We start from the raw sequence: 10,685 nt of genomic DNA on the forward strand, positions 1-10,685 counted from the left end.
TTTCCATATTACGAAATTGTCAGGCACTGAAAGAGTTACAAAGCAAACACTAGTTTTAAAGCTAATAGATGAATATGAGCACTTGCCTCATATACCCATAAAAGATGCTGAGATGTATATAACTGTAGAAACCATATAAATAATAATAGAGTTTAATCTTGTAGCCTGCCTCCTAACCCAAAGTCTGTGGAGAAAAGATAGTTAAAACACGGTGTGCATTTACTCGAGCGCCTCATATTTATTCTGCAAGTAGTGTCTCACACAGCTCTATGCAGTCACAAAATTAACTAGCAGTGTTGTATTGGGGGGTGGGTAATAAATTGTCAAGGCATGTTCTATTAAAAGCTTTCCGTAATAGACACCAGAGACTACTTATTCAGATAACCTTAGCAGTTTTGGTTGCACATGGACAAGATGGTATTTGACAGGTAGTATTTCTGTATAGCTTCATGAAATACCGTCTTATACCACTGAAGAGGGGTGTGTGTGTATGTGTGTGTAAAAAATGGGGATTCTTTTCTCATAATAATGACTTAGAGCATTTTTACAGAAAATACTAAATTAATATTTCTCCAACTGATTTTTATTTCCTTTTTTAAAAAACAATAATCTCATACACACAAATACATATAAATTGGATTTTTCCCTTAGGTTTTTTTCTATGTAAATAAACTTGATTCAATAATAATGCCACCCTTCCTCATTCTGTTCTGGCAGTTGTCTTTAACTGAAGTAAGCCTCTTCACTTTGGGGACTCTGCACCACACTTGGAACAAAGTCCTCGCTGTGACTCACAGGCGCCACTCAGGCTGCCCCTGCCCACCTCTCAGCCTCGTCTCCTGCCACCTTTGCAGCCTCTGCATCTGCTGCTCCCTCAGATGGGCCCCAGATGCTCATCACCGTGTTGGTCCCAGCTCAGGGTCACCCCTTCCCACAACACTGGGCGGAGCTCTGCCCCTCGTCCCCCAGCATCCCATGCCCATCTCCTTGTCTGCCTTCTTCACCGCAGGTCCACTAAGAAAGGTGCTCGTGCAGTGGTCTGTAAAGGTGCCTTGACCAGGAAGCAGCTCTGGCCACCAGGGCCCACGTCTGTCGTTGGCCTCCCCCTTCCCAATGCCTAGCACATGCCTGAGGGCAGGGGCGACCATGGTGGGATGAAGTGAGTGGAGCTGTGCGACGTGCTGCATGCAGTTACCAACAGGAGCCCTCAGTCTCGGGGAGGACAAGGGGCACCGTGTTCCTGAGCTGCGTACACACTGAGTGTCCCTTATCTGAAATGCTTGGGACAGAAGTGCTTGAGTTCAATTTTTTGTTGGAGTTTGGAATATTTGCATAGACTTTACTGGTAGATCATTCCTAATCCAAAAAGCCAAACTTTGAAATTTTGAATTTTGGAGCATTATAAATTTGGGGTTTTGAAATTGAGGATGCCTAACCTGTAGTTCTTTGGGGACTCTCATCAAAGTTAGGTATTTTTAATAAGTCAATAAATTATTAACAATATCACTATCTTTGATTCTCTGTTCACAGTGATGAAATTGGGGAAATAAACATCAGTGTCCTTGACTCCTAATCATCCTAAGCCTGTTTCACTGAGTAAGTGCTGTGAACCAGAAAAGCAGGAGAGCCAGAGACAGGGCTGACTCCAGGCTAAAGTAACGGGCACTAGGAGAAGCGCGAGGGTGTGTTTCGGTGTGCTGCCCAGAGACGTCACGTGGGCGAATAAGGTTCTTGGGTAAATGAGCACTGCCAGACCTGCAGACGGTACCGTGAGAGACAGTGCCTCATTTGGGCAGAACAGGAGGAAAGGGGAAGCCACGGAAGTGAAGGGGAATCTGAAAACCTCTGGCTCCGTGATACAGCATCCCTGGGCTCAGTCCCCAGTACCAAAAGTAATAACAACAAAATTACATAGTAATATATACATATGATTCTGCTGCCTGTATAAAGGAGATCCTGCCATTTGCCACTTCAAGAATGGACCTGAAAGACACTGTACTAAGTGAAATAAGCCGGGCACAGGAAGAAGAATATTTCATGATCTCACTTATTTGTGAAATATGAAAAAGGTCAAATAGAATAAAACTGGTTCCCAGGGTCAGGGTGGGGCTAGGGAGGCAATGGGGGATTGGGTCAAAAGATATAAAGTAGCAAATAGGCAGGATGAACAGGTTGAAAGACCTAAGTAGGACATGAGGACTGTAATTAATAATAGTGTACTGTGTGGAGGATTTTTGCTAAATGCGTATTATAGCTGTTCTTGCCACAGGGTGGGCAGTGGGTATGTGAGATGATGCATTAATTTGTTTTACTCTAGTAAACTTGTTTATTATATATGTATTTTATAACATCAAATTGTATACCTTAAATACCAGGCATAATAAAGTTTTCAGCAAATCCTACCATTGCTTAGACCAAAGAAACTAGAGAATGAAGTCCAGGTCACTAGAGAGTGAGTGAGGAATCCCAGAAAGCAAAGGTCTGAGATGAAAGTCCCCTGACTTTGCACAGGAAATTCACACTAATCTCTGGCTTCCCCCAAAGATGCCTGCACCAAACAAGCAGAGCAGTAAGAACTTGAAGAATTGAGTCAAGATGTGACCACTGCCCAGAGCCAGCAACAGCCTTCCAGTTCAAGTCTAATCAAGTCAATTTCCTGCTGCAGCAAAAACTGCAACATTCTTCAAAGAATATAACAGAATCCAGATTGTACACAAGATAACATTCACAATGCCTAAGACCTCAAATTGCTTAACATGCAAAAGTAAAAAAGGAACAAAAATGGGAGTGACTCTCAAAAGAAAAACAATCAACCCCAAAATGCCCCAGAAGTTGCAATTATTTCACTCCAGGTCAGTAAAGCATCTACTATGATAATGTTGATAGAGAAAAAGTAAAATATGCTTAAAATGAAAACACATCTCTCATTTGAGCAATCAAACATGTAAAAATAATCAAATGGAAATTTTAGAATTGAAAAAACCAGAACCCCCAAATATTTAAATTTACTAGATGAGCTAAATAGAAGAATGGAAAAGAGAGTCAGTGAATATGAAGATAAGATTAATAGAAATTATCCATTCTAAAGACAAAGAGAAAAGGGATTGGAAAAATAATTAGCAAAATCTCAGGGACCTTTGGAACAATGTCATAAGGTCTAATATGAGGTAATATAAGTCCCTGAAAGGGAAGAAAGAATGGAACAGAAAAAACATTTGATGAAGATACAGCCAACAATTCCCATTTGGGGTAAATAATAAAAAGTTACAAATTCTAGATGCTCAACAACATCAACAAAAAAAATATGAACCCTAGAACAAAACATTATTGAATTTGACTTTATTAAAGATTTTGCTCCTCAAAGATGGTGTTAAGAAAATGGAAAGTGAATCACAGTCTGGGAAGTATATATTTGCAATACATTCATCAGAAAAAGGACTTGTATCTGAAAGGTGTAAAGATCTTCCAACTCAATAAAAACATTTAATTTTTAAAAAGTTGGCCGAGTACTTGAGTAAACACTTTACAAAAAATCTATTAATGGCAAATCAGCATGTGAAAAATGCCCAATGTCATTGCCTTTTTGACAATACAAATTGCAGTCACATGATACCATCTCTCACTCACTTGGGTGGCTGACATGAAAAAGATGAGCCGTACCAGTTGTTGACAATGACCAGTGCAGCTTTAACTCATACATTCCTGTTGAGAACATTCAACAGGATACCCATGCTGGAAAACAAGTCTGGCCATTTCTTTTAAAAAGTAGATCACCATATGACCCAGCAATTCTGCTCCTAGGTATTTACCCGTATGTCCACACAAATTGATGTTCACAGAAACGTTTCTAATAATCACCAAAAACTGGAAACAAAACCTACTGTCCACCAATAACTGGATAAATAAGCAAACGTGGTGGATTCACACACTACACTAGTCAGACATGGAAAGGAGCTGCTGGCAGCCTCAAGATGCATGAATCCCAGAATTCTCATTCTGAGTCAAAAAGTCAGACTTCTTTCCATGCATTTAAGTCAGTTCCATTTATAGAAAAGTCTTGACAGTGCAAATTTATATAGAGGGATGAGCAGATTTGTGGTTACCTGGGAATGGGGACAGAAGAAGGGATGATCTGAGAAGGAGACTTTGGGGACAGTGGGAGTGTTGGGGACTCTTCTGGGCAGTTTTTCTGCAGGTATATAAACCGACAAAACTCAACAAAGTGCATTTTAAATATGTGCAGCTTAGAAGTTTATTTTACTTAAATTGCATCTCAATATAATTGTTTAAAAACAGTGAGAAGTAGAAGCCTGGGAGAGGGAGTGCTTTGGAAGGAGCCTCTATCTTGGAGAGGCTCTTTGTCACGTGAGGTGCTGCTCCAGGGCTCCAGAGCCTCTGGCCTCAGGCCCAGGTTTGAATCCCGGCTCTGGTGCCCTGGGTTCTGGAGTGACTTCCTCTTCGTACCTCAGTTTCCTCACTGGTAAACAAGAGCAAACAGTGCTTCTAGGTGATGTAACAATATCAGATCAGAAGGGGCCTTGCCAAGGGGGGCTATTTTTCTCACACAGTGTCGGTGGCTCTGGAATGTTCCAGCAGCTCCACTTGTCAGGTCTGTCTGTCAAACACCTTCTTGGTTCCATCTGCATGATGGCTGCCCTGCTCCAGGCCTCATGTCCTCACAGAACTGTGTCCTGAGACAGGAGGAAAGAAGCGGCAGGGTGGCAGTTACCCCAGGAGACCTTTCTCCATGTGAGAGGAAACACTCTACAGAAGCCCCAGTGGTTTCCACTCAGGTCCAGTCAACCAGAACCAGCGACGCTGATTGTTTTAGTCAGCTTTTTCACTGCTGTGACTAAAAGAGACAGACATCATGACTCTATGTACACGTATGATTACACGAATGATATGAATCTACATCGTGCACAACCACAGAAACAAAATGATGTGCCCCATTTGTGTACAATGAATCAAAATGCAGTCTGTAAAAAATTAAAAGATAAATTAAAAAAAATTAACTTAAAAAAAAAAAAAGATCTGACCAGAAAAATTTTAAAGGAGGAAGAGTTTACTCGAGGACTCAGTTTCAGATGTCTTAGTCTATAGTTGGTGGCTCTATTCCTCAGAGCTGGAGGTGAGGCAGAACTTCATGGCGGAAGAGCATGGCAGAGAAGCAGCGTGCATCCTCAGGAAGCAGAGAGTCCACTCTCCCGATACAAAATATATACCCCAAAGCCACGCCCCAACTCCCACCTCCCCAGCCACACCCACCACGTCAGTTGATCCCGTCAGGGATCAGTTCACTGATGTGTTAAGACTCTTACAACCCAGTCACTTCTCCTCTCAACCCTCCTGCATTGTCTCACATGTGAGCTTTTGGGGGACACCTCACCTCCAGACCACAACACTGATGATACAGCCCAGCGGTTGTCACAGGAGGAGGCAAAGACCAGGAAGAGGAGTGAGGCCCAGTGGTGAGTTGTGAAGTCGCACCTCAGGAAGCAACTGCTGTCACATGATTTGCTGAGGAAGTGACTCGTGCAGACAGAAGGGAACAGGCCACGGCCTGCTTTCCCAGGAGCATGTTAGGGCTGTAGACGGAGTCAAGCGGTGGGCTGTGGTGCATGGTACAGGGAGGGAAGCAGTCAAGCGGGAAATGGACATGGGAAGTAGTCGATGGGACAAGGACACTGAAGGGGGGCATAGGTTTGGGGCATAGCCTCAACAGTGAGTGTTCTTGTCCTTTTAGAGACAAGAACAGAGACAATGGGAAGGGCACAGACGCGGTCAGTGGGTGGAGACGTGGGGTGATCACCTGGATCGGATGAAGGGACCATTTCCCCCTCCTGCAGATTCGTCTCCACAGAGCTCCGTGTTTGGGCTTCGCTGTGAAGCAGGCGAGACTAGACTTGTGCACAGCTCACCCCCATCTTGCCAGGCAAAAACCGCCATCTGAATAGAACTGGCTCCCTCTGGCTCACCCAGTCCCATCCAGCGGACCATGTGGCTGCATTGCCAGCACTGGAGGAGCAGATCCAGGACACAGCTGTCACTGTGCCAAGTAAGAGTCTGTCTTTGGTCTCCCACGCTGTCCTTTCAAGCTTTCATGGAGAAGTTGATGGTTTCACTTCATAATATCTTTGAAAGACTTTGTGGATTTGCTCCTTTAAAAACGACTGAACTGGAACATCACACCTTAAACCACAGATTTCGGCTACCGCAGCTCCTGTGCCTGCTGTCCTCAGCCCTTTCCTGGCAATGTCCCCTGCCTCCTGATCCATCAAGCTTCACCCTCTTCCCAGGCTCGGCTCGGCTGGCCACCTCCAGGAAGCCCTCCCTGACACCCACACCGCATGCCTCCCTGGTCCCATCACCTGGAGCATGGCGCACACAGTGCAGAAGCCTTGGCTTCTCCTCTGCTACGAGTTGTTCACGTCACAAGTCACAGCATACAGAATGCCACCTCAAGGGCAGAGTCCGTCTCCACGATTCTGTGATTCACACTTTTTCACATTTTAATGTTTCTGAAATAAAAATATTATTTTGCAACCCATGCCCTCTTTAAAATAGCAGATATTAAGAAATACAGATATGTATGTGTATATATTGGGGAGTACCAGGGATTGAAGCCAGGGGCACTCGACCACTGAGCCACATCCCCAGCCCTATTTTGTATTTTATTTATTTATTATTTATTTTATTTTATTTTATTTTTGCTGTTTGTTATTCTTTATTTAAACTCAGCGTTCTTATTTCCCAGAAGAAAAGAGTGGGGAGAAAAGAAAAAGGAGGGGAAGGGAGGGAGGAAGGGAGGAAACAGAGGTTGAGAGAGAGAGAGAGAGAGGTTTGTCTCATGAGAAGGGTCTCTGGGACTCCCTCCTATTCCATGGTTTCCTCGAAGATCCTTCAGGAATCCTCCACTGTGAGACGAACAGATGTGTCCTACTGCAGGTTTGACATTTGGCAGCGGTCCAGGAGAAAAACGTTCCACTTCTCCAACACCATCACATATTCACGCCACACCTTTGCCGAAGGAAGGAGGGAGAGCCGGATGTCCTGGATTCCAGGCTGGCTGAGAGCAGGATATCAAGTTCGACGTCAGCATGAGCAATTGTCTTGAACCTGACTCCAACTTCTCCAAGGACATTTGGGATGGACATTCTAGCATTTTCAAAGTGGAGTTTCCAAGTCTTGACTGTTCAACGTATCTTCAGGCTTCCATGAAGTAACACCTTCAAAGTTCTGTTCTACATTCAATGCTGTAATTTTTCCTTTCACCAAGTTGTCAGTTAGCAACCTCATTCTTTTTCAACAGTCCTCTGTTGCCAATACACACCTTCTCGATCCTGTCCAGGAAGAACTCTTTGGTGCTAGTTCAGCTGCCCTACAGCAGGCCTCTCGCCCTGAAACCCAACAAAATAGCTGTTGGGTTTCCACGTGAACGCTGAAAACCTGCAGCCACTCAAGCAGCACGGAGGTCATACAAGAAGCCATCACCTCCCAGCCGGCGCCACGAGGACCGGTGCTGACAGCTTTCCTTGGTGACACCACCGGCGCTTCCTAGCTTGTAGGTCTTAGAGTTCAGGTACTCCACGATGGCAGGGCAGGTTACCAGGATAATGCCGGTGGATGACGAGCCAGGTGTATTTTATTTAGAGTCAGGGTCTCACTGAGTTGCTTAGCACCTCGCTGTTGCTGAGGCTGGCTTTGAACTTGCAATCCTCCTGCCTCAGCCTCCCGAGCTGCTGGGATTAAAGCGTGTGCCAACGCCCTGCAACAGATATATTTTTAAATGGAAGGAAAGAGAAGTGGTCAACAGGATGGCGCTGGCCTACCTGGGTTTGAATCCTGGCCCTGCCACTCCCTCAGTGACTCTGTGGCCTGGGGCAGGGAGCGATGTTTCTGGGATTCCATTTCTTTATAAAGTGAGAAATGCTACCACCTCAGGTACTGAGTTGCTCAGATTAGCTCCCCAGAAACACAGGGTGTGCCCCATTCCGAGGTCAACATCGTGGTGGCGATTACAGGAGCCCAGGAGAGTGGGCGTAGCAATGCAGGAGGGAAAGGGGCCAGGTGCAGCCTGGAGCAGAGCATCAGCTGATCCCTTCAGTAACCCGACCACAAGAGAATCAGACAGCTGGGCCCTGAGGGTCAGGCAGGGTGCAGCTGAGACAGGTCAGCAGGCACTACTAAATATGTCACTTGTGTGGACTCAGTGCTAAAAACAGCCTACCAAAATAGGCACATGCATTATCCCCATTTTACAGATGAGGAAGCTGAGGCACAGGGACGTCAAGGAATATGCCAAGGTCACACAGCTCATAAGTGCCAGAGGTGGTGTTCAAACCCAAGCAAAAACCACTCCAGAACCCGTGACCACCGCTGTGACAGTCAGCCAAGGTGCCTGCTGGCATCTGGCATGGTGGGCGCTCCAGCCTCCAGCATGTGCCTCACAGCTGACCAGGTTGACAGTGTGACAAACAGGACCCAGCTCTCCCCTCCTGAAGGCAAAAGCCACCCTGCCCACATTTCAGCCACACCCTGGAAAGCAACTTCTCTCCACCATAAAGTCTTGTCTCCAAGTCTGTTTAATTATTCAACTCAGTCAAGTATTTTTCTTTTTCCTCTCCAAGGAATTCTAGCAGGAGAGCCACACATGCCCTAAAAGATCTCCAGCAAAGGGGTTTGGGGGCCAACCTGGCTCCTGCGGAGACTCGCAGGGAAGGAAAGGGAGCTTCATTAGCTGTTTACGTGTCCTGACGTAACTGGCCAGGGCAGTCCAGTGTGAGCCAGGTCTCATTAGCGGAGGCCTCCGGCCCTGGTCACAGCGCCGCGCTGGCTTGTCTGAGTGGATGGAGCCGTTGCACAGGGAGCGCCGTCAGGAACTAGCTCTCCCACGGAGATGCTCTAATTGCCAGTTAGGAAAACAAGCTTTTTGACGTTGTGCACATTCGGACCGCGTCTCCACGGCAGGGTCGATGGTCGTGAGCACGCTTTCCAGTGGGGTGACAGCCCCAGATCCGGGATCCGCAAGTGAGCAGCCTGTCTCCCTCCTCTGTGCCCGGCACCTTGCTGGCCCTGAGACCGTCAGGTCCCGCAGGGGCTGATTTCCTCTGGGATGGGCCGCTGCACGTCAGGCATTCCCGTCAGGCAACCAGCGCTGTCGTCCTGCCCCTCTGGTCACCACTCGTTGTCACAGAATCGAGCTCTGCCTAAGAAAAGAGGTTCAGTACCTAAAGACTTGCAGCAGATACAAATGTGAACCGATACTGATAAATTTCACAGTAAGCTTTGTTTAAAAGGAAGAGTAGAGGGATCGTTTGAATTCCCGGTGGCAGGATTCCGCGGAGCTGAGAGGTAGATTTTTACCAGTGTTAATTACAGTCTGGCAGCGCTGCTTCCGCTCAGAACTCAGTTCCAGGAAATCAGTAAGAGAAGCCTCATCGGGGCTGGGGAGGTGCATCCGGGCTCCCTCTGTCCCTCCCTGGCCGTCCCTGCTAGCTCTCCCAGCGTGCTCTCTCTCTCTGTCCAAGCCTGAGCTCACGCTTCTGTTGACAGATCCCCCACCTTTCCTGCCTCTTGCCTGAGCCCTGACCCCTACCTTGCTGACCACGTGGGGCCCTCCTTTGCCGACCGCTCCCCATGAGTAAGTGCTGTTTCCTCCCCCACAGTTCCCATACTGAGCTGGAGGTCTCCGGACTCCGAAGGCACCCTGTGCTCACAGATCCAGCAAATTACTGGGCACCTGCTCTGTGCCGGGGACACATTCCATGACTAGTTCTCCTTGAAACATCCACCAGTCTCTTAGCAACTCATTCCTCTTTCATGGAAAGCTCTGGGAGGCAACAGCCTTCCTGTCCACCTGAAGTCTAACCTCCATCCAGAGTGACTTAGCCACGGGAGCCACGCATCTGTGGCTTCCATCACCTGTCTGACTGTTGTTTAGATGCGTTGGTCTCATCCTGGGCCTGACCGTGGTAGATGCAGTAGTACCTGTGACATATGAGGAGTCACAGTTCCAGCCACATGCCAGTAGTGCCACAGAAGACCACGTGGCCAGGTCAGACCACAGGACACCATTCCAGACCTCTGGCTGCAAGTAGGAGAGTGCTCTTCCCACTGGAGTCAGCCGGAAGGGAAGTGCAGAGTCGGGGGTCCCCCCAGGAAAGAGCCCGCCAGGGAAAGAAGCCATCACAGAGGACGCAAGAGCAGAGAAACACGGAGGAGAGAACAAGAAAGAAGAGGCAAGGGACCAAAATGAGCCCCTGGACCCAGCTGTGCCTGAACCTGCCCAGTTAAAGCAGCCAACACCTGTCCTTCCTGCACAGCTGGCTTTCTCTTGCTTGCCAGAGGCCTGATCTCAACTCTGTCCTCTTCTCCATCCGAGCTTTTCACGTCCCTCCTATTAGTTAGAGCTGGAGGCAGGACGAGGGGGCTGTGGGCGTGGGGAGGGAGCCAGGCTCACTGGGTCATCGGGGGACAGCACAGACTCAGGGGAAGGGTGCCAGAAGTTCAGGGCCACCCTGCTTGAGCCCGGGCCAGTGCTTCACAGAGGCACATCTGAGACACTCAGTTTAGTCTACAAACATTTATTGAACACCTACTGTACACCAGGCCCCTCCCAGGCCTAGGGGCGTGGCAGTGAGGAAGCAAGACGGGCTCCTTGCCTGAATGTCTGCTAAGTCTGC

This window comes from Sciurus carolinensis, chromosome 18 (genome assembly GCF_902686445.1).
Source record: "Sciurus carolinensis chromosome 18, mSciCar1.2, whole genome shotgun sequence".
Taxonomy (NCBI): domain Eukaryota; kingdom Metazoa; phylum Chordata; class Mammalia; order Rodentia; family Sciuridae; genus Sciurus; species Sciurus carolinensis.